This window comes from Ammospiza nelsoni, chromosome 2 (assembly GCF_027579445.1).
Source record: "Ammospiza nelsoni isolate bAmmNel1 chromosome 2, bAmmNel1.pri, whole genome shotgun sequence".
In the NCBI taxonomy this organism is placed as follows: domain Eukaryota; kingdom Metazoa; phylum Chordata; class Aves; order Passeriformes; family Passerellidae; genus Ammospiza; species Ammospiza nelsoni.
Window position 1 is genome coordinate 10,102,688 of NC_080634.1, and position 23,545 is coordinate 10,126,232.

A 23,545-nucleotide genomic window follows, 5' to 3' on the forward strand; every position below is an offset into this window, starting at 1 on the left:
ACGGCTTGCTTTCTCAGCATCCCCTCAAAAGAAAAAAAGATAATGAAAAAAAAAATTTAAAGCCGTGTCCCCTGAACCTCCCTCCTCAGTGGCAGCGGAGCGGGAACTGTAGGAGGGCAGGAGCCCGGCGCGGTGCCGAGCGCTGGCGGGGGCTGCGCGGACTTGGGGGCTCTCCCGCCGCCGCGGCTCTCCCGGGCGGCCCCGGACTCCGCCGCTCCTCTCTCTCCTCGCTCCGCTCCTCTCTCCCCTCCTCTCCCGCCGCCTCCGCCTCCCGCCGCCGCGGACACACCGGCTGGCAGGGAGAGGGAGGAGAATGAGCGCGGCTCCCGAGGCTGCCTGGGGAAGGGAGGCTGCGGGGTGTGGACTAAACCACTGCTCTCCACACCCACGCGTCCCTCTCTCTCTCTTTCTCTCTCTCTCTCCTCCCGGGCTAGGGAGATGGGGACGGCGATGCCAGCAGGCAGGCAGCCGTAGGGCTGGGAATCAGGATCGCTGCCTCCCCTCTGCAGTTGGGTGTAGGTAGGATTTACATGATTGCTCCTCACTGCTTCCTCTTTAATGGGCAGCTAATTTTTCGGTAAGTGATTTTCATGGAACTGTTCTCTAATTATTCATTTTCCCTCTCGCGCGCGCACGCAGGCGCTCGGGAGTGAGACCCCTTGAAAGGATATTCCCCAGGGATTTCTCTGCTGGCCCGCTCTGTGGAAAAGGAAGGGAATGTGGCAAATAAAATAAAACACAAAACAAAAGGTCGCACGTGTCCCACAGAGCCGGCGGGCTCTGCCGAAACCCAGGAGCCTCCAGCCTCCCTTGGGCCCTCGGATGCAGCGCAGCTCCCGCCAGAGGGAAAGTTTGGAGGTCCCCGGAGGCGGCAGTGATGGAGCCGGGAGAACAGCTCCTCTCCCACAGACGCTCGGAACAAACCCCGAAGCGCCACAGCACAGAGAGGGAGGGACACGGGGGAAGGAGCCACGCGGAGGAAAGCGGGTTGTGAGCGGCTCCCGGTGCCGGAGCGGGGCAGACCCCGAGAGGGGGCACAGATATCCCGTGAGAGAGACAAAGATACCCAGTGAGGAGGAGCACTGATACCGCGTGATGAGGACACACACCCTGTGATGGGGACACACACCATGTGAGGGGGCACAGACGCCCCTAAAGGGGTCTCACACACCCCGGGGATGACAGACACTCCTGAGGGGTCACACACACCCCAGAGGGGACACGGACGCCCCGCTGGAGATGCGCAGACACCCCGAGGGGGCTCAGACACCGCGTTAGAGGCGCATAACCACCAAATGAATGGTCACAGACACCCCATTAAAGGGACACAGACAGCCCGTTAAGGAGGAACGGACACCCTGTTACGGGGTCGCACACACGCCAGGGGTCACAGTGGTGATACAAACCCCGTTAAGGGGACACACGAACTCCGTTGAGGGGTCGCACACACGTCGCGGTGGGACACCGATGCCCCTTTCGGGGTCACACACACACAGGGCCGGGGCGGCCCCGCTGTCCCGCCCGGCCGGGCCGGCGGCCGCGCCTCACGGTGAAGCCCGAGCGCCCCCTACTGCCGGGCTGAGGGCAGCGGCCGCCCCCGCGCCCGGCGCTGCCTTTGTCGCCGCGGCTCTGGGGTCCCAAAGGTGTCATCTCGCCCTGCTTTCTTCTTTTTTATTTTTTACCCCATCTTTATTTTGAACATGCTAGAGATTTATTCATTTAATAATTTCTTCACGTAAAGGATCCGAACCGTATCTGTGCATAATGTGCGCTGCCCACACACACTCCCATAAATGATCCGCAAGTTAATTCTTCCTTAATTCTTGCGTGCAGTCAGTGACAGCTATTTTACCGTACCCAAACGTTGTAGTGTCAGGGTTTTTAAGTTTCTGAAATTATTATAGAGACTTCATAAAAAGCCAGATAACTCCAAAGCCTCTTGGTGCTAATCAGGAATGGTGTCCCCTTATACTCACAATATGCCCTGCAGATAAATACCATAGAATCACAGAATGGTTTGGGCTGGAAGGGACTTTAAAGGTCAGTTCTGAACCCCCTGCCATGGGCAGGAACACCTTCCTTCATCCAACCTGGCCTTGAACACATTCAGGGATGGGGCATCCACAGCTCCTCTGGACAACCTGGGCCAGGGCATCACCACCCTCACAATAAAGCTTTTTTTTTTAATGTCTAATATAAATCTACTCTCTCAGTTTGGAGCTCTTCCCCCTTGTCCTGTCACTCCATCCTCTTGTCAAAAATCTCTTTCCATCTTTCCTGTGGGCTCCCTTCAGGTACTGGGAGGTCCCAATGAGGTCACCCCAGAGCCTTCTCAGGCAGAACAATCCAAATTCTCTCAGCCTTTAATGTGCCTGCTCCATCCCTCTGATCACCTTGGACTGGTTCCAACAGGTCCCTGTCCTTGCTGTGCTGGGAGCAGCCCTGCAGGTGGGGTCTCACCAAAGCAGAGGAGAGAAAAATTCACTCCCTCCCATGCTGGTCATATATTACTATACCTGAAGATTACCTCATGAAGAAAGCTCTAGGTAAGACTAGTTAGGCTAAAGTGATCAGAAAAATTGCTCTTTGTCATTGTGTCTGTGAATTGGCAAAACAAAAGGACCATAACCTACCCGATGCCAGTCTGTATAAAATATGTGCAATATTGAAGAATATTTCCCTTTTTAGTGGACATTTGAAATACAATGGTGTTAGTGAAAATGCTGACTTCTTAAAAGCAAAGTTTTAAATTGTAAATAGCTTAACAGTGTACAGTTCTTTTCCTGCTTCTCAAATAAATTTAATAATAGCTGATGTAGGCCAGAACACTTTGTAGATATATACAGTCTTCAAAACCTTTAGGTACAGAGGTACCCATTACATTACCCATGTAATGACTTATACAAACAATCCCAGTGAAATCAGTGTATTATCCATTATAGCTCCTATTTTATTCATTCACTTCCAGAGAATACCACTTTTCAACTATTAAACACTTTCCAAAACTTTGAAAAGCTTCAGCCAAATTCAACCAAGCTTTTTCATGCACAGATTTTGCTCATGTGTGTATCCCCCATTTTTTTTTTTTTTTTCTTTTGAGAAGATTTAGCAGTTCCCCAAAATAAAATCAAAGGTCATCCAAAGATGTGCAGGATCAGTGCAGCAGAGGTACAAATGTGTTATGGTTTACAAGCACAGGACAAGTCACAGGTCAAAATCACTGGCCTGTGAGCAAGGTTTGCTAGGAACAGTGTGTGCTCCCACTCTGAGATGTGGTCCAATACTGGAATAAAAAAACATATGCTTGTCTCTCTGGTCTTTCAACAACCTCCAGTGAGCACGGCCAACAGGACAGATGTTCTCTGCTTGAATAGCAAAGTCTGTACAGAGCAGCTGAGTGTGCCAACTATTTGTTTGGCCACGAGCAATATGCCACCTGATTAAATACTTGTGCGGGCAGGATGAGGAAAAGACTTGTCAGGAGCAATGCACATAAAGCTTCAGTTCAAAGGGTGTTGTTGAGAGGGGACTTTAGAACAGGGAAATGGCACAGTAAGACTGCACTAATTCATACTCAGGTCAGCCATCAAGTCAGGCAGGACTGATTTGGTAAAGCAGCAGTGAGATCAGATTTGTCAGTGTTACAAGTCAAAGTTTCAGTCTGATATTTCATATAATTGATTCCTAGACCTATACATCTGCATTAAAACATATATTTAGTGTATGAAAGATTGGATCCAGTGCTTAAAGGAACCAGTGTTCTAAGCATAGCCCTCTATTTTCAACTATTCATAGAATTTTTCTTCTAAACCAAAATTACAATGCTCTATTTTCTGGTTGCCATAGAATCCTCTTGTTATCATCTCAAAGAAGAAAGATTTAAGTTGAGGTGCATCATACAGAATTTCTTGTGGATACCAGAGCTATTCACCCAGGCAATAACTGAAAGTGAATAGAGATCTTAAATATCAAAAAAATGCACATGATGCCTAATTTAAATGTAAGCAACTAAGTTAAGAGCCTGGTCCTTCTGGACTCTGGAATAGAGCAAAAGGCAGATCCAGATACTAATTCAGAGCATGTAATGTTAGGCACCATCAGAAACACAAAAAGAGAAAGGAAGAAAAATGACACAGTGAGCAAGTACCTTCCCAGAGAACAGACTTTTGTCTTCCTCTCTGCTTTTCTGTTCCAGGTCACTGGCTTCTGATGCCATCTGAATATTGAATACATGATGAGAGAACGGAATTTATAGATTTTAATCTTATAAATGCTGAAGCATGATTATTATTCCTGCTACAATCAATAAGGTCTTCCACAGGAAGATTGGCCATGAGAGGTAAATCAGGAGCTGGGTCCAGGAAAAGAAGACATGTTGAAACAGTGCAGGTACTGTGGCTAGATATCACAGAAAGCCCCTGAAAAACAGTTTTCCTGTTGTCCCTGCATACAATAACTCAGATAACTCTGACTAATCTGCTTTTCTAAAATCCACCCTTGTGGATTAAAAAAAAAAAAAAAAAAATTTTAAAATGTGCCAGAGGCATTTGCTTTTTTTCTCTGTCTCACAGGTGTCTCTTGCAGCACAGAGTGTCAACTTCTGCTACAACATTAAAAATTCCTGAGTTGTGGCATCTGACTTCAGAGTTTTTCTCTGGAAGTACCAATCAAGCAACACCAAAAACCCTATTTTGAAATATCCTTACTTTGCTAGACTCAGTCAGTATGTCTGCGCTATTTTTAGTTACTAGTACAGCTACAGTGCTCACCACAATTATAAGAATGATCCACAGCATTGGTAAGATAAATATTTGGCAAATTAAATCGTTGCAAGTTTTTCATATACATCTTATGCTCAATTTAGGGTTTACATACACATCTCATTAATTGTGCAAAAACTGGTAAAAGAAAGATTCTTTCTTGATAATCATTAAAACAGCCTCACCTAAAATAAGTGCAACTTGATTATTTTAGAATGAGATTCAGAGCAAGTAATACGCACAAATACTCAGCTGCAATGTGGGAAGTTTTAGTCAGGTGTCAGGAAACAGGATTTGCAAACAGGTGCCTGAGGGGGCTGTGGAATCACTGTCCCTGGGGATACTCAGAGTTCAGCTGGACAATGTCCTAGCCATTGAAGGTGAACCTGCTTTGAGATGGACTAGAGGATCTCCAGGGGTCTCTTCTAACCCACATTTTTCCATGGTTCCATGATTTTGTGGCTAGCAATTCTGACAAAGCTCCAATCATGCAAGTGTACTTTGTTTTACACCAAACATCAATGTTTCTTCGTAGAGAATTGTGTACTCAAGTGTTCAGTAGCACTCACTTCTATTACCAAAATTACATAAAACTGCACGTACAAGCTATAAATAGAAGAATTGCTTAATATTCCACAAATTCAAGCCTGTAGAAATAATAGGAGCCTTTGCTGAGAGATTCCTGTGCAGACTGAAGAGTGAACATTACAGGAGTAGAAGTGCATTCCTTGCTCTCTTTTGATTGGAAACACTTTCCTTTGGAACTGCAATATATAGAATTAATAGCCTTTCTGCCAAGTAAGTTGCACATCAGGCTTATGGCTGTCTCCACACTAGACTGCAGCATGAATTCATTATTTGCAGCAGGTCACTCTGCATCCCTTCCAGTCCTTCCCCTGACTACATCCTCACATCAAGAACTTTCTCTTACACACTAATATTTTCATATTGGTCAGTCTTAGAACATCTCCTGTTTGTAAGAGCTGTCAGTGTGCCTGTCTGCTGCATCAGGAACTTCTATTCTTCTCCTATGCCCAGAACTCTGTGTAAGTTAGGCATTTCTTTATCTAATGAAGTAAAAGTCAATTACTTAATAAGATGAAGGCAACATTATGATCTGTTTAAATAAGATCATCAAAAACACATTCTATCAACTAAAATAAGACTCCAAGAGTAATTTAGTTTATTGTCTTAATAATGTGTCCTCTATGTGGACATTCACTTTAATTAAAAAACAACAAAAATGCACTCTGCCGTAATTACAGAAAAACCCAAAACCATTCCTTAAGTGACAAGGTAAACTTAATTTTCAGAGACAGTTTGGCTTTTCACGGGGCATAAAGTGGTCATTGTGTCATTCCAAAAAAGAATGAGCATTTAAAATTTATAACTGGAAGGTGATAAAATCTTACCCTGTCTACAGGAGAAATGCAAAAGTAAAATTCTCACTAGAAAAAAATTATTTTTTCATAGTGCAGTCAGATGGATTCATGTGAAATCAAGTGTAGCTACTGCACCCTGACTTTCAAGGATCAGAAAAATCAGGTTATACTTCAACAGAAAATCAGGATCAGAAAATCTGGTTATACCTCAACACATTTCTAACTGTACACAACTGTACACAAATAAGCCTTTAACTGAGCTCCATATTCCTACATAATTATATTAGAAATAGCATGTTATGCTCTCTTATTAAGTGACATATGTCACACTTTCCATAACAAGTGCTTATTGACAGCCAACCAGATTAGCCAACAATATTTACACTTTAATTACAGCTTTTAAAATGGAAATATGTAACTATAATATGTACATAAGTTAACAGTTGGGCTTGATATCTTAGAGGTCTTTTCCAACCTTAAAAATTCTGTGATTTTATTACATGATATGTTAGCAGGGCCAAAATTCATAAAAGTAGATCCATGTGTAAATGTCCATTATGTGGATACCCATTTGTAGATGGGCAAATATTCTTATAATAGGCAGTGTTTAATTTAATAAGGTAGGAAACAAGATTTATTGTGTCATTAACAAGTCAATTTACTTGGAAATTCCAATAGACACATCCAGTATTGTTGTTCAATCTTAAATGGCTTTTGAATTTAGCTGGATTTCATAGTGATTGTCCTGTAGAAGACAGACTTAGCGTGTTCCCTTTGTTACCTCTGGCCTCCAAAATGCCATTGGGACAGATACCTTAGGCTTAGCATAATTTCTGCTTTATTACAGTCCTCAACTCTAATCATACATTAGTCAAAGCAAGGACCAGTTGTGGTACCAGAGAGCTTCTGATTTACGAAGATGTCAGCTCCCAAGAATCTGGCCCATCGTTGTGGTGGCACCCCTAACAGCATTAGAGGGTTGTGCTTGTGCCTACCAGTGGATTTGTGATGTTCCCAGCAGGTTATGATTCTTTTTTTGCAATATGGTGCTGTCAACACTGTTCTCATCAGTTATACATATCAGTGGATTATTAACAATATTTGTCAGACTTCTATATTAGTTTTGTCCCACAACAGCTTTGCCTCCCTTCAGCAATAGAATTACATTTTACATTGTCTCAAGAAATGCTTTTAAATTGGAATTGATGTTTCAGTTGTATGATTTTTCACTGCTGATGTAATTTAGTTTTCTATCTAAATTTTTATATGAGTATATGACTTATTTTTTAGAGGTGTGATCCTATTAAAGACAGCTGAAACATAGAGAGTTCCCACAGCAGATTTGGGCTAATATCTTTCCCATGCATGGCAGACTAGAATGGTGGTCAAGACTCATATAAATTTCAAAAGTAAGTGGAAGAGAAATAAAACAAGAAAAAACTTGAAACCTCGGAGCAAGACAACTCCTTAAAAAGTATGCATTTAATCAAAATGTTGAATGCAGACAAATGTAAACATCAAGTATCTTGTGGACTCACTAGAGGAGCTATCATATTTTGTATATACTGCAGCTAAGCCATTATAGGATTTGATTGCTTAAATTGTATATAAAATCACCAAACTTTTACCAGAAAAAATACGTGGGAATGTTTTTCTCTATGCTGATATCCCATTATACTGGGAGCAGCTGTGCCAGTACACGGCCCCTTTAAAACCAATAAAACTGAACATGCAAAGGGGCCAGCTCAGAGCACAGAAGCAGAAGCCAATGATTCATTTGAACGTCTGTCTCTGAACTGAAACACAAAATAGCAATTACCTCAGAGCTGCTTGCTGCCACAGCTAGGAACACTCTCACATGTAAAGCACACTACCCACACAACAAAAAATAGGGGTTTCTTTCTTTTTTTTATATTCATTGTCTGGCTTGCATTACTGGGCTGATGGTGGAATTTAGCACATTTCAATCTCAGGCACCAGTTCAAACCTTGCCCACGATGATGGTGACCAAAAGTTATTACTTGATTCCCACTTGAATTATTTTACAGTCAGCTCCTTGTAGACAAGAGAAACACATTGTAAGCTTATCTCACCCAGACAATCAGCAATAGCTCAGCACTCTAGGACAACCTGGAGAAGAATAGGGCATTTTGCACTGCCATGGCCCAGAAGGTTCTTATCTCGAGAATGAGGAAAGAATTGGGTTTCAACAGCATCTACCACAATGAGATCCTGTTACCAGGACTGTGTATCTGTGGACTTCTGCAATATAAATAGTAATTAAATCCCACTGCCCCATTACCTGCCAAAAGATTTTCTAAAAGAAATGTGTTGTCCACGATACTGGCAAAAAGTTATGTAAAAAATGTACTTTTTATCATTTCCCAAGGGAAAAAAAAAAACAAAACAAAACAAAACCCAACAAAACAACATGCTCTTTAATCTGTAAGTGATGTATCTACTGAAATATCAGATTTAAAGTATATGAGCCAATAAGGGAAGCCACAAGATTATTTTTAAGTAAAAAAGGGTAAATACCACTACACATTAAATTCAGAATTTTATAATAAAGCTTATAGATATGTAGGTGGCAGCAAATAATGTAGAAATGTGCAGGATTTATTATTTTGCTATTAAAAAAAAAACAAACAACAGTCCAGCCTGCAGAATGGAAGGAAGGAGATAATCTCATCTAAATTTGCCCAGAATTTACTTCAAAAACTTCCACAAGTGCTTACAGGACTTGAATTCTTATATAACAAAAAACACTAAGTCTTTTCCAATATCCATTGGAAGAAGTAGCACAGCTGATCTCAAATAATTTAAATAATGCAGCAGATCACCTGAGAAATTTTCCCTCTGGGAACTGTAGAGAACCTTTCAAGTGACCTCTATTTCAAAGAAAATTGGCTTAAAGTCCACTGTTCTTTTACTGTTGGCCACCACTGCTCTTTAGTGCTTCCACAGGCATAGGATAGAGCTGGTACTGTCATCACAAGGAGTACTGGCTTAGAAGTCTGAGTACCACTTCTTTTCTTTTTTCCCTCCATAAATCCATTTTTCCCTTTCATCAGAAGCTGTAGTGATAGGACAAGGGGGAATGGCTTCAAGCAGAAAGAGGACAGGTTTGGGTTGGATATTAGGAAGGAAATTCTTCACTGTGAGAGTGGTGAGGCACTGGAACAGGTTTCCCAGAGAAGTTGCAGGTGCCCCTACCCTGTTCAAGACTAGGGTGGACGGGGATCTGAGCATCTTGGTCTGGTGGAGGGTGTCCCTTCCAACCCAAACCATTCTGTGATTCTGCTTGATTTCCTTAACACGTGGCCTGGAAGTTGGTCAGTGATTCCACATGTGCTCTGGTAGAAGTTTCAATCTATCAATTTACAAATGAACATAAATCCACATTGCCCAAATGAAATGTAAAATGTCTTCTGAGTCAAGGAGGAGCTTAATTCTTAGCCATCAATAATCTGCAGTGTCTACCCTTAAACTACTTAACGTGAAAATACAAAGGATTATATTTCTAAAATTTTGTGGAGGCCAGAACACGTCAGTGATCAGCATGTTTGCAGAAAAGTTTCCAGTTCCTTAAGTCATGTCTTGGACAAGGAATATGTAGAAAACTGGTATAAGCCTTTCATAACACCAACACAGCAAAAGGAAGGGAGCTGGTGTCACACCGAGATATCTCTTCCACCAGAAATAACATTACAGATGCAAGAGTGCCACAAGAAGGCTACAGCATCTAAGGTGCTAAATCCTGGATTTGTAGGCAATGACTTAATTCAAATACTGCCAAGTGAAATCACAGTGGTGGACCAAACAATTGAGTAAAATACTCCTTAAAAGAGTGTCAAAATGGGAAAAAAAATGAATGCTGAGTGACAGCAAATAAATGTGAAGAACCTCTCTTATCTTATATGGATGTCTTGAAGCATCTTAAAATACATGGAAATTTTGGATTTGAATTCTTTAAGTCCCTAGAAATCAAAGCTGTAATAATTAATAACCACCTTTCATAATCTAGGAAAATAGTAGATGATAGATGGTTCTTTTATATAGAAAAAGTGTCCCTTATTACATTTTCAAAAGTCTTGCTTACCATTAACGTTTTAGATCTACATCATATTTAAGATGCTTAAATCAAACTGCTTAATATTCTAGACTGACAGGCTCATTAAGCTGAACAGTAGGATTGCTGTCATATGCACTTCAGGCACTGACAGTAGGAAATTTTCTATTTTTAATTCCAAATGTTTAAAGGGAAACTTTTATCATTAGGAACTGTAACTGTACTTCTTTTATTTGAGAGGCATTACTGTGTGTTCGGCATCTCAACTTTATTTTGGTGGTCTTTTACATTCTGAAGTATTTAAGCAAAAGAGTAGTGACAGCAACAGCTTTGGTATAGTAGTTACCCCTCTTTTTCTTTAAGCCATTCATAATCTCTAGTAATTTCTGCCTGTCAATATTAAAGAATATTCTACTGCAGCTGTAGGTGGTCAGATTGATACCACTGTATACTAAGTCCCATTTGGTCTATATAATTTTAATGCATTAAAAATACTTAACAAATTTTATTCAACGTCAAGAGCAAAACCATTTTGCAGAAAAAATGTTTCTTTGAGGCCAAGCTTATCAAAATCATATAGAGGTGCTTCACAGTGCTGTAAGGAATTGTGTGGAAGCCTCATTAGTGCTGCAAGTCAGTGTGAGTTCAGCTTCTAGCTGTTAGTTTCTTTTGAAGGTTCTTAACGAGTACCTATCTAAACATCTTTATTCTGCCCATGTATAGAAGCTTCCCTCATCAAGATCATCCTTGATCTGTAGATCTAGAAAATTAATCAAAGACTTTTTAAAGGGAGTTTGGATTGCTAAGTACTCTTCTTTCACATCAAATAAAAAGTGCAAGTACAAATCTTTTGAGTAGTAAGACACCTGGTATTAAATAGGAATTAACACAGGATTCCTCAAGCAGCATGGCTAGGCTGGGTCAGAAGCTGTATTTTGTGATTACTGGTGAAGAAAGCAAAGACAAAGGCCAGGAGACAGGGAATAAAAATGTAATGGATAACAACTGACATGAGCAGGAGCAGTAAGGCAATTCCAGGAGGAAAGTAGGAACACAAAGGTAATTTAGCAGACATCTGAGGAAAGAAATTACTCCTACCACTACTCCCTAAAAAAAAGAACCCGTAAAATACATGTAGAGAAATTCAACTATTGGCCACACATTGTTCTTTCATATTTTCAATAAGGCAAGAAAGTAATACAGATTTTAGCAAATATTATATCAGAATATTAGATCTCTACTCCTAAGTTACAACAGTAGCTGATAAAACCGTTCTGTTTTTTCTCCTGTCTTCTCAGGAAGTATCATTATAAAATCTGTTCAAAGAGTCTATTTGTAGATCAGTACCTTCACCATTTTTTCCCTAATTATACAGAAGCCAAAATTGTAATATGAATAGCAGCTAAATCTCACTGCCACATTAAATCTGAGTGCCATGACAACATGTTTTGGTTCCTAGAACTGAGCTGGAATTTTCTGTCTCTTCCTCCCTTTCTTTGTTGAGATCCACTGAGAAAACAGTTCAGCTGAATGACTCTACTGCTTGGGACGTTTGGCCATAGGGTTTGCTGAGACTACTAAGGAACTTCAAGATAAAATATCCTACTATTTTTCTATTCTTGTCAAAACTTCACTATTTCTTTACTATTGCATCTTAAAAGTGTAGTAGTGCCATTTATATTCATGCAAGCATCCACAATTTTGTGTTTGTACTCCTGTGTATGATTTGGAGCTGTTGCTGCCATTTCTCCTATGATCAGGTTTTTGAACTGAAACTCATAGCCACACCAGATTCATTTAGGCTCATTGAACATTTTTCCCCAATAAAAACAGTCTAAAATTTGTCTAATTGGTGATTTGGATTTGTTTTTATAAGACACAGAGGCTGTAAAATAAAAAAAACATTGTTAAAAAAATCCATTGGCAATCTCAATAATACTGATTTTTCTACTTATTTTGGCTCCTTTTCCTCAGTGTAAGGTTGCATACTAGAGGCATTTCCTCCTAAAGTTAAAAAGTGAGGTCACTGAAACCGTTGTGATAAGATATTCTTTCTATCTGAAATTAGATACGTCTGTCTTATCTCTGTTTGATTAATTCCACTGCAATAGAGTCATCTCTTGTTTTCATGTAAGCTCTTTTCAGCTTCCATTTAACTCCTTCCTTTTTAGTTTACAGAAAATATATGTATTTTAAAGGAATAATCAAAACAAAGTAAGATTTTAGTGGACACATCTACACACTAAAAGTAAAGTTTCCAATTTTACTCTTGAAGAGGGACAGCTATCTGATTGATCAGTTTTATTTTTCTTCCTAGTCTGGTCAAGATGAAAACTGCTAGCTAAAAAAATTGCCTATGTAATTTGATAAGCACAGAATCATAGCATGGCTTGGGTTGAAAAGGACTTTAAAGACCATTTAATTCCAACCCCCTGCCAGAGGCAGGGACACCTTCCACTATCCCAGGTTGCTCAGGTTGCCCCATCCAACCTGGCCTTGAGCGAGGATGGGGCATCCACAGCTTCTCTGGGCAACCTGTGCCAGTGCCTCACCACCCTCACAGGGAAGAATTTCTGCCCAATATCCAATCTAAAGCTCTCTTTGTTCACATTGAAGCCATTCCCCCTTGTTCTGTCACTCCAGGCTCTTTTTAAAAGTCCCTCTCCAGCTCTCTTGAGAGCTCCCTTCAGGTGCTGTAAAGGCCGCAATGAGGTCTCCCGGAAGCCTCCTCTGTTCCAGGCTGAACAATCCCAGTGCTCTCAGCCTTTGCTCTGGGCTGGCTGCAGCAGGTCCCTGTCCTTGCTGTGCTGGGAGCCCAGAGCTGGATGCAGCCCTGCAGGTGGGCTCTCAGCACAGGGGGCAGAGGGGCAGAATCCCCTCCCTGCCCTGCTGCCCACGGGCTCTGGGTGAGCCCAGCACACGGGGGGCTCTGGGCTCCCAATGGCCAGGCCAGGGCCAGCCTCTCACCCACAGCACCCCCAGGGCTTTCTCCCAGGGCTGCTCTGGGTCTGCTCATCCCCAGCCTGGATTGGTAGCAGGGGTTGCTCTAACCCAGGTGTAGCACCCTGCACTTGGCCCTGTTAGGTCCTGAAAGAAGTAAAGCATTTACTTTTAACAGATACAAACTCTAGTGCACCATCAGATATGATTCATCTTGTTTTCAACAAGAAGCAACTACCTCAAGATAACCAAGCACAATAACTCTTGGCTAGGATAGTTTGTGTAAAGCAAAGCACTCATTCTGTATTAACAAAATACTATAAAACATGAAGCTTCTACCAGACTGCAGATAGCAACCCTAAAATAGATCTCCAGAGCTCTTTTACTCCCATTGCATATTGAAAGGAAGATACATCATTGTTAAGCCATGTGTTATATCTCACAGAAAGCTGTGGGGAAGTCCAAACATTGACTGTAATATGAATTAAAACATAGTCATCGTGGAGTCATAGAACTACAGAATATGCTGAGTTGGAAAGGACCACAATGAACACCAATGTGCAACTCCTAGCCTCACACAGGACAGCCTCAAGAGTCTCACCAGGTGCCACCAGGTGCAAAAGCATTGCAGCATTGCCCAATCACTTCTTGAATTCTGTCAGACTTGATGCTGTGGCCACTTCCCTGGGGAGCCCAGCCACCCTCTGGATAGAGAATCTTTTCCTCATATCCAACCTGAACCTCCACTGACAGAGCTCCAAGCTGTTCCCTCAGGTCCTGTCACTGGGCACCAGAGAGAAGCCTGTCCCTCATGAGAAAGTTCTACACCACAGTGTCTCCCCTAAATCAATGATAAAGGTTTGAACACAAAGCCCTTCTCTTTTTGCACCATTACTCTCACTGAATTTAAATTATTCCAAGTAATACTATTAAATAAAAATTAAAATCTACTTAAGAACTCCTAGCCTAGTCTAAACATGTGAGGCAAGTCTGCTTAGCAAGAAGGAAAAGTTGCTAGGAAATTGTGGCTTGGGATTCCAAGTTTTGAATAGCATCCTCTAACTTCAGTGCACTTTGTTCTCTATAATATGTAAACATGAAAAATCCAGCTAAAAATAGGTCTTACATTTCATAAATATATTATAATCTGACTGTAGGATGGACCTGAAAAACAAAATTTGCATAGTCTGGCTTTGATTCATGGATAGAAGGAAAACTTCAATATTTAATGATCCTGTAGCAACCTCTGAGAGGTTCCAAGGAGACAGTGAATGAAAATAGAGTGTGCTGTTAATATATCATTCACAGACAATGAAGAGATGTAATCTCTAATATATTGTAATTTTCAGGGGGTGCATCTTATAAATTTGAGACAAACATACAAAGGTCCCTAACTCAGAAATTAGTTACACACTATTACTGGTGAAGTTATCCCCTCACTCTCTGCATACATATACATATTTAAACACCTCACTTAAGTAGAATTAACCATGGCTAAACTAAAAAGCACACGGCTTTGATAAAATAAGTGTCACACCTTTCAAACTGATTTTGGATTCCTGATTAATTTCTTTTAAAAGTTATTTGATCAATGCCTTCAGGATCAGCTGAACTGGAAGGAAAAAAAGGGCATACCTTGGCTGTTTTCTGCTATGTACTTAAAACCTCTTTCATTTTTCTTGTATAGTCACATGACCAATTTTTTTTTTAAAAGCCAGCCCATTAAAAAAAGGGAAGTTAAAATTCTAAACCCATAGAAAACAAAAATAATGTTTTACCTGCATAGTTTGAATTGTGCCAAAGCTCCCCTCTCCCCTCTTTAGCTGCCCCAGGCTGTCAACTAGTGCATACAAAGAAAAGAGCAGTGAAAATGATATTTTTAAGAAAGCTATGGTGTTATTGACTGATTTCATTAGAGGTGCACCTAATACATTTTTTTTCTACTGCTTGTTCTGTACTCTGTACTTCCTGAGAACCCTGCAAAAGAAGTGTTGCATGTGACCTAAAAATTAAGGTATATTATTCAAAAAACATATAAGAATTCACAAATGTTGTTCTAAAGGATTGTTACTGTCACATACTGTAGTAAATTCCTATATTATCCCGGATGCTGGTCTTAAATTATTTTATTTTACATTTGTGGGATAATTCTATTTCAGGATAGCTCTCAGAGCCTATGGACACTCACCTTTGACCATTCCCCTAAATGGGCTTAGGAGACTGTACACAAGGTGAAGTTCTCCACAGCAAGTAGTTATTCTGTCACCCTAGAAGGCTTTTTTTTTTTTTTTTCCTGTATGAAGATTGCTGCTCTAAAGACCAACATCAAAACTTTTTTTTTTCTGTAATAATAGCCACGCATCATTTCTTAAGGGCACAACACTTTCTTAGTGTGGAGAAATCGCTTTGTCTACCAGGAATCAGTATGGTGCAGTCTCTGCTTGGAGTGATAAATTAAATGAATGTAGACAACAATGAACTCATTTCTTTGTTGAAAGTGAATGTTAATGACATTTATCCTGTACTTCATGATAAATTCATTTAAAAGACCAAAATGCTGGGGGGAAAAATTCCTGCATTTTAGGAAATGGGCATAAATTGTCCTTTACTTGCTCAGTTACAAACTGCTGTGAGTAGCAGCAATACATATTTAAGCTGTTCTTTAAATCCTTGTGTCTATCTGTTATATGTCTAAAAATGTTTTTGTAAAAGTATCCTAGCTTGCATTTTCAAACTGAACAGCAACCGTTGTTAGCAGTTCCTGGTATATGAATAACTGGTTTAAAAAAAAAAAAAAAAACAGATTGGAGAATATATATATATTAATGCACAATGCAATGGTCTTAGCTCAGGGCTATTCAACTAAGAGTCTGTTTGTTTCTATTTAGAATTCCTTTGTTACTTTGAGGGTGATGTTACATGGTATGAGGGATCAGATCTGCTTCCTTAGCACTGCTGCAAGTGAAGGATCTTCCTCCTCTTTCCCAGGCTTTTGTCTTCTAGGAACATGATCCTGATCACACAGTCCCTAGCTTTCCTTACCTAGCTAAGGCATGGGTTTTTAATCTGGGTTATTTTTTTGCCAATTTAGCATTGCTGAACACACACCTGCCCATGGGAAGCAGTGAATTGATTTCTTGTTTTGCTTTGCTTTTGCTCTCCCCATTAAACTGCCTTTATCTCAGCCCAGGAGTTCTCACTTTTACTCTTCCAATTCTCTCCTGGATCCTGCAGGTGATGGAATGAGTGAGAAACTGGGTGGGGCTCAGTTGCTGGCTGGCATTAAACTACAACAAGCTCTTAAGCTTGAGTTTAAGTTCACATGACCTTATCCACCCTGAGCCTACCCTCCACAGGACATGAGCTGATTAACATCTTGTTCCTACACAGAACAGTCTAGCAATGTTCTTTCCCTTTCCCAGCTCTTAATTCCTCATCATTTTTCCCTTTCCTTCTAGCTACACAGCCTTACTTCCTCTCCCCTTAACTGAACAAATATAAATCACTGAAATCTAAGGGAGAAAATAAAAAGCAAGCAACTTTTGTTTCTTTATAGTTGGGTAATTTTCTGTGATTGTAGTGAATTAAACAGGCTTGCAGATGGCCAAGAAAATTAGCAGCAAAGGCAAAGGGAAGATGGATTAGATTCCTAGCCAAAGCTGCCCTGTAGATCTGTCACAAACACCTCAAACCAGCTTCAGTTTATCCCATCCTTATCCTGCTTTCTCTCTTCACTGGAATCAGTATTTCTGTCTATGCGCCATAAACAACTGATTAAGCATTTTTTCCCCTTTTGGGGCTTTTTGGTTTGTAGAGTTGGGTTTTTAAGATTTGTTTGGGGTCTTTTCCCCTTTGCTTTAACTCAGATAAGCCTTTTCTTTAACTATATATTTTGGGGAAGAACTTTATTTTTCAGAAAACTTTTTTCCCCTCTACCTTCCATGTTATTCAGTAAGTGCAATGAAGATGCATAATCTCCGCATTTGCTCTCAGTCAGAAATTTAAGGGATTTTATGAATTTCCTTTTTGTTGCCTTTTTAATACTCTCTCAGGTTTAGAAGGATATAAAAAGTTGTATATATTGTTGTTTAATTTTATAACTGGCATTTCTCCAAATTTTTCAAGTTTGAGAAAGAGAATAGAAATTAATTAAAGAAACTGGAGGATTTCTAGGATCATCCATTCTGCTGGATTCAGTATAAAAGGCAATGATAGGAGAAAAAATAATAAAAAAAAAGGGCAGGTGCCTACATTCACATGATAACTGTCTACTTACATTTTATATTATAAATATGAATTCTCAACAAAGTATACGTGCATGGGAAATAAACAGCTCTTATTGCCTGTAGATGTCTTCAAGAATAGATGAGTTTTGGCATTTAGAAGAGGGAATTAATTACACCTAGCTCTGTGATCTGTTCAGTGGATAACAGTGATTTTTCAGAGGAGGAAAAAAATATTGAACAGATACTTCTTTAGTAGTGAAACACAATTTAGCAGGAATGTGGGTACAGATATATGACAGTACTGAGCTGCAAAGTAGGGTTCTTGAGATCCTGGGAAAACAGGGAACAGCTTTGCCAGTGTTCTTGGAGTTTACCAGAATAACCTGAAATTCTTGTGCTGAGGTTCTAAGAAAACTACTCCTCAACTAAAAAATACCTCTTGCCTTGCCATGCCAGCTCCTGTCCTTTTCAGATTCCATTGTGCTTCATTTTTCCTAAACTCTTACAGAGTTTGTTACTTTATGTGTCTGAAAGTACTTCTGCATTAAAATTCCTTAAGGAATTAATCTCTAAAATGCTGTATTTACTTGAGAAGCTACTTGAAATATACCAGGGGGATGATTAGCACAATTTTCAAGCTAATCTTTATTTTGAAGGCAGAAACTCTAAGAAAAAACACCCCAACCCAAAGTTGCTTATTAAGTATGGCCAGGTTAAATTTACTCATCCTGCTTTCTTTTGAAGAAGCTGACCCTCTCCTACAAGGCATTTTTCCAGTTTTTCATGGATAGAACATAGTTCTTCAAAAGTCTTGTAAGCTGAATGAACAGGCAGTCCTTTTCACTGCACAAATCACACACACATAAAAAAAGAAAGTGAGGAAATCTGAGCTCATACTCTTACATAAAGGCTGAGGTTGTAGTGCCTGTTAGGGTGGAGGTAACAGGTAATTCTTTGTTGGCAATGTGTGTAACCTCTTGTGGGAGATAAGAGGTTTGTTGACTGCCTGAAAAATGTGGGATACAAACAGCAAATAGCAATGCTCTGTGTTCTGGAATTTGTTTGGATTGCTTTACTGGCATATTTTCAGAAGTGCCACAAGCCTCCTATTGCAGGTTTGCTCACTGTAATGGGAGTACAGAGAGTGTGACCCTGAGCACTGGCAATTCCTGGCTGCAGAACAGACTCTTGCCTCTGTGGAGAATATCAGAGGGTCAGTCCTGCTTCTTTAATGAATTCCCACAACTGGCATACTATATGACTAACTATCCATCAAATAATAAAGCAGAGAACTTCAAAGAAGTTAGTCCTAGATGTCTGCTGAGAGAATAAAGACCACAGTTACATTCTAGTTTTAACAGACAATACTATCAACTTTTTCTGTTATTATTTCAGCTACACGTTTATAGACAAATTTCAATAAAAGCTGAGTTTTTAGTATTACTGCTGTGAATGACAGTGCTATATATTATAAAGGCACTAAGTTGTTGTCATCATATTGCAAAGGTTCCACATCTCTAGAATTTCATACGTCCTTTATGTTTCTCATAGGCAGCTCCTCCAGGCACTGACTCTTCCCTTTTCTCACAACAACCAACTGACTCCAGTTCCCACCACTCCACTCTTTTATAACACTCTTCTTATTGGCTACAGGTGTGGCCTGTTAACATCAGGCCTGCTCCTAATCTTCAATAATGAACCCAGCTGCCACTCTTTAGGAGGTAAGAATACTTTCTATACTACCTTTATTTACTTATATTCTATCCCCCTACACTAAGTGCAGTGTGACAAGTCAAAATGTTTACATCTGATGCATAATAAGCAGTTAATTTACTTATTTAGAAAGCAATAATAGGTATATTGCTTTAGAAAGCAATAACATATATAGCAATAGCAAATACTATTGCTATACCTGCTATAGCAATAGTAGGTATAGGTCACTTGATGCACTTGGTTGCACCATGCATGGTATCAAGATGGTGTTAAAAACATCCAAAACACAGAAAGGATGTATTTCCATTTTTCTCACAGTATTAAAAAAGAAAAGTCAAAGCAAAGACATAAGATTGCTTCAATTATGTTGATTTCTGGTTTCAGAAATAGTTTTTGTTTTATCTCCAAACTCCATACAACTTTTTGAAATAAAAGAGCTGTAAGTTTTGGGTAATTAGACTACATATGCAAGGCTGGAAGCTGAGAGCTGGGATGTGGAAGTAAAGTGGGAGGAAAACAAAAGAGATGTCACCTACATGCTCAGTGGCTTTTCAGGCAGCATGTTTGGATGAACAGAACAATACTGCCATACACTGAGTTATTATTTGTTCAGGCACAGATTCAAGCAATTGTTCACTATTATAATCTGTCCTGTGTAATACACTTTCAGAAAAGGAGCTACTGCTAATAGATGGCAGTATATTTGAAGGATCTGAATAGCCTGAATTTAATTTCTTGGGCGCTATTACATGCTTGGTGTGTATATCTGCCTATTGTTGGCCTGAACCAACAGCTTTGCCAAGACTTACTCTGTACCTGTGCTTTTTAACACCCTGCCTCTTACTGAACTTGTTGGCTTCAATCCCAATTATTACATTTTAATGAGATTTCTTTCACTATCAAGATGCTGTTAGATATGCTAAAACTTTTTATCATTTCAGGTCTTTGTCAAAACCATACTACAGTACTACTGTATGTAAACAAACAAATTAAACATTAAAAATATTTTTACATTAAAAATGTCAAATTATGTGTTAGATAATTTTCATTCAAATTATCTTGTTATATAATTTTCAGTTATGTACTACCTAATAATACTTCACATATATGATGCCTTAGTGGTCCATGTGATCAATTCTTATATTAAAAAAAAAAAACCAAAAAAACAATTAAAGTGGCAAATCACTTGCAGAAGGAGGAAATTACTGAGAGGTTGGGATATTTTTTTCTATGTGTGACCTGAGAATCACACATAAGTGGCATGATCACTCACAAAGATGCTTATAAAGACAAGAAAGTAAAGATGAGAGCATTGTTTCATCTCATGTCAAACAGTAGAATTCTGCATCAGGCTTTGATTTATGCATTCCTAACTAAGAATGATTCAGTGGAAAATTGCCAAATATTTTGCTCAGGGAATAATCTAGAAAACTTGAATGTAAAGATTTAAAAAAAGACGTACATATTAGTATTCATTTTTAAATCTTTGCACACAGGAGCTGAGGAAAAGTTGTTGTGGTATGCTTCTACTCCATTTTTTAAAAAGCCAGTCCCAAACACTCAGCTATTACCCACAAGTGTATGTTATTCCACACCATCTAGAACTGAGATTGAATGTTCTTCTATGACACACCTCATCAGATCAGGAAAAAAAAAGTAATCATAGTAATTGTCTGTAGAGATTAATGAAGGATGCATAATATCTAGTTCATTACAGGAAATCAAAATAGAAAATGTTATTTGGGCATCAGTCCTTGTGTTTATGGAAGTGTCCCTTTAGCTGAAAGGAAATTTGAACTGTGGTATTCCACTTCACACAGGAAGTTTTAATTAGATACATCAGGTGCTTAGAATATATCTTGATTGCAAATGTGTACGATCTCATATTTGTATCCTGCTGTATCTCATGAAAAGTCCAATCAAAAGCAGCAGGTCTGCTATGGAAAAAATCTCAACCACTGTGATCTTGCCTCTTTTATTGGTTGCATATGCTCTCAGTTATCCCAAGCCTGTAGCAGAGCTCTCTGAAAGGAGATGCATAAGGACAAAATGCAAGTTGCATGTTTACACATGCAACTCCCCTTTTGCTCTGGACTGGAAAATTTAAATTCTTTTTTTTGTAACCTATTTGGGGACAGTTCTGTTGCTTGTATATCTTAGGTGGACTTCTTAGAAGTAGAAAAAAAGCATGTTCATTCACAGAAAGCTATTTACTGAGCAGCAAAAACATTGCAGTATCTTGTATCATATGCAATCAGTGAGCTAGAATTTCTCCCTATACAAATACAGGGAGAAATTTTTATTTTTAATTAATTTTTAATATTTTTAATTAATTTTCCACTACTTTAAACATAAAATTAAAGAAATTGTATTATGCATCAATGATCTGTCTTTGATTTTATCCCTCTCTCTTTGTTGTCTCCCTTCTCATTACAAATTTTTTTTTACAAATTATTATTATTTCAATTATTAAACTGTTCTTACTTCAACCCACAGGTTTAATTTTGTTTCTGATTCTCCTCCCCATTCCACTGGTGGTGGGGGTCAGAGCAAAGGGCTGCAAGGTACCTCATTTCTGGATGAGGTTATAACATGACAAATGTCATGTCTGCAAATAAAATTACTTTTTTTTTCCCTTTTAACTGCATCAAGTCAAATCAAATTTAAAGTGGACAGCCAAAATAAATGCTTTCAACTGAGACATACCACATACTTTACACATAGACTGCTTTCAACTGAGACATACCCCACATATAGAGGAGTCTACTGTCAGCTACATTTGATGCTATTCTAAAACTTGTTGAAGACACTACCAGCCAAAGAGTATTGGAAAAGACAAGTTCACAGGAGCAGGAGAAATAAGGAGATTCTCTGGTCAACAATTTCTATACCACGTTTCTGATGAAGAGAGAAAATAAAAAGATCACACTGTGGAATTTATTTGCTTCTTGTGTTAATTGTTGAGCTGTTTTCATGTATTTCATTACATTAAAAAAAAAAAGAACAGAAATATCACAGTAATTAGTTCAGTTCAGCCCATTCTTTCACTTCCTTGACAATATTTACTTATGGCAGACTTTTAAAACTTGTGTGTCAAAGTCTTGTTCCCTTACTCAAAATAAATACTAGGGACCAACATGAGTAAAATTAGAGGAATCTGGCAGTAACAGGTATAACAGACCCTATTTAATACAAGTTAAAATGGTTCTTATGTCTGAACTCTATTTTGTACTCAAAAGATCTATAATCATCACATTTGTTTAGCAGTGTCCTGGGAATGCCTTTTTACTGGTTCCATTTGTGATTCACTATGCTGAGAAACAGTATATTTCATCCACACCTCCAGAATTATGTTTATGATCAGAAATTGCTTTTAGATTCTGGGAGGAAAAAGTGTTCTTGCAGGCTTTCATTGAGCTGCTGGACTGTTTCAGTGAGTTCAGTAGGTCGTGAATCATGTGAACTTGTCCGCCACAATTTGCAATTCTTTTATTTAAGATCAGAATTCCACTGTGGTTTGAAGCACATTGTAATGATCATTCATTGTAGTGATCACAAAACTATTTTTAATATTTATGGAATGGTACTGCAGATCCCACTATAAATTCGGAGCATATGTTTACCAGTGACAAGAAACAGAGGAATGTGCTAAATTTTATGAACTGTTAATGAGTCAATAAATTGACTGCTTTGCAGCCAGAACCCTGTTACTACTGACATTGTCCAACATTCCAATCTGGATTTCTTATGGAGAAAGGAGTTCTGTTCCAAATTTTGGTTCTATTTCTTTCATTTTTTTTTTCATACTTGAGTCTTGTGTTTTAAGAAGAAATAGTTGAATGAGAACCCCAAGGTATGTTTATTGATATTGTAGAAAGTTATGAGAATATGAGTCTATTCAGCATCACCTATTTAATATCACAACCACATCACATAATCCTCTTCATAAACTTTACAAACTCAATTTTAGATGTAGCTGGACTGTAAGACAGTAAGACAGTCCCCAAAATTTCAGAGCTCTAATGTTGAGGGATATTCCTCCTTCATTCCCAGCCATACAAAAATATGCATGAGCTCTGCCTGTCTTTAAAGACCTTAAACAGCTCTTTACCCTTTTTTGAGTTTTTCCCCTGACACTTAGTTCCTTGGTACTTCTCAGTGCTGTTTGCCGTTTATCCAGTTCCTCATCTATCCACAAGTTTTTTGTCTGCTAACTCTGAATTTCTCAAATTAAGCATTTTAAATCTGAAATTCATAAATTTCACTCCACCAAATTCCCATCTCCCCAGCTAAAGCCAGGATTCTTTTAGGTACCAGTAGGATGAGCACAGCTGGAAGCATATGAAGGCCTGGAAATGAAGTCATACACAAATAGACCAAATGGGATGACAGAACTGTGAGAGGAAATATGAGATGACAAAGTGCCGCTGTAATATTCTGTTTATTAAGGCT

General features: G+C 39.2%; 1 long non-coding RNA gene across 1 annotated transcript; it reads left to right on the top strand.

Annotated features, from left to right (window-relative positions):
• Positions 1-484: 484 nt before the first annotated feature.
• Positions 485-21,745, top strand: LOC132085983 (uncharacterized). The gene is made up of 3 exons (XR_009420324.1): positions 485-577; positions 19,034-19,101; positions 21,590-21,745. It is a non-coding gene; the product is annotated as an uncharacterized LOC132085983 (long non-coding RNA).
• The last annotated feature ends 1,800 nt before the right edge of the window (positions 21,746-23,545 follow it).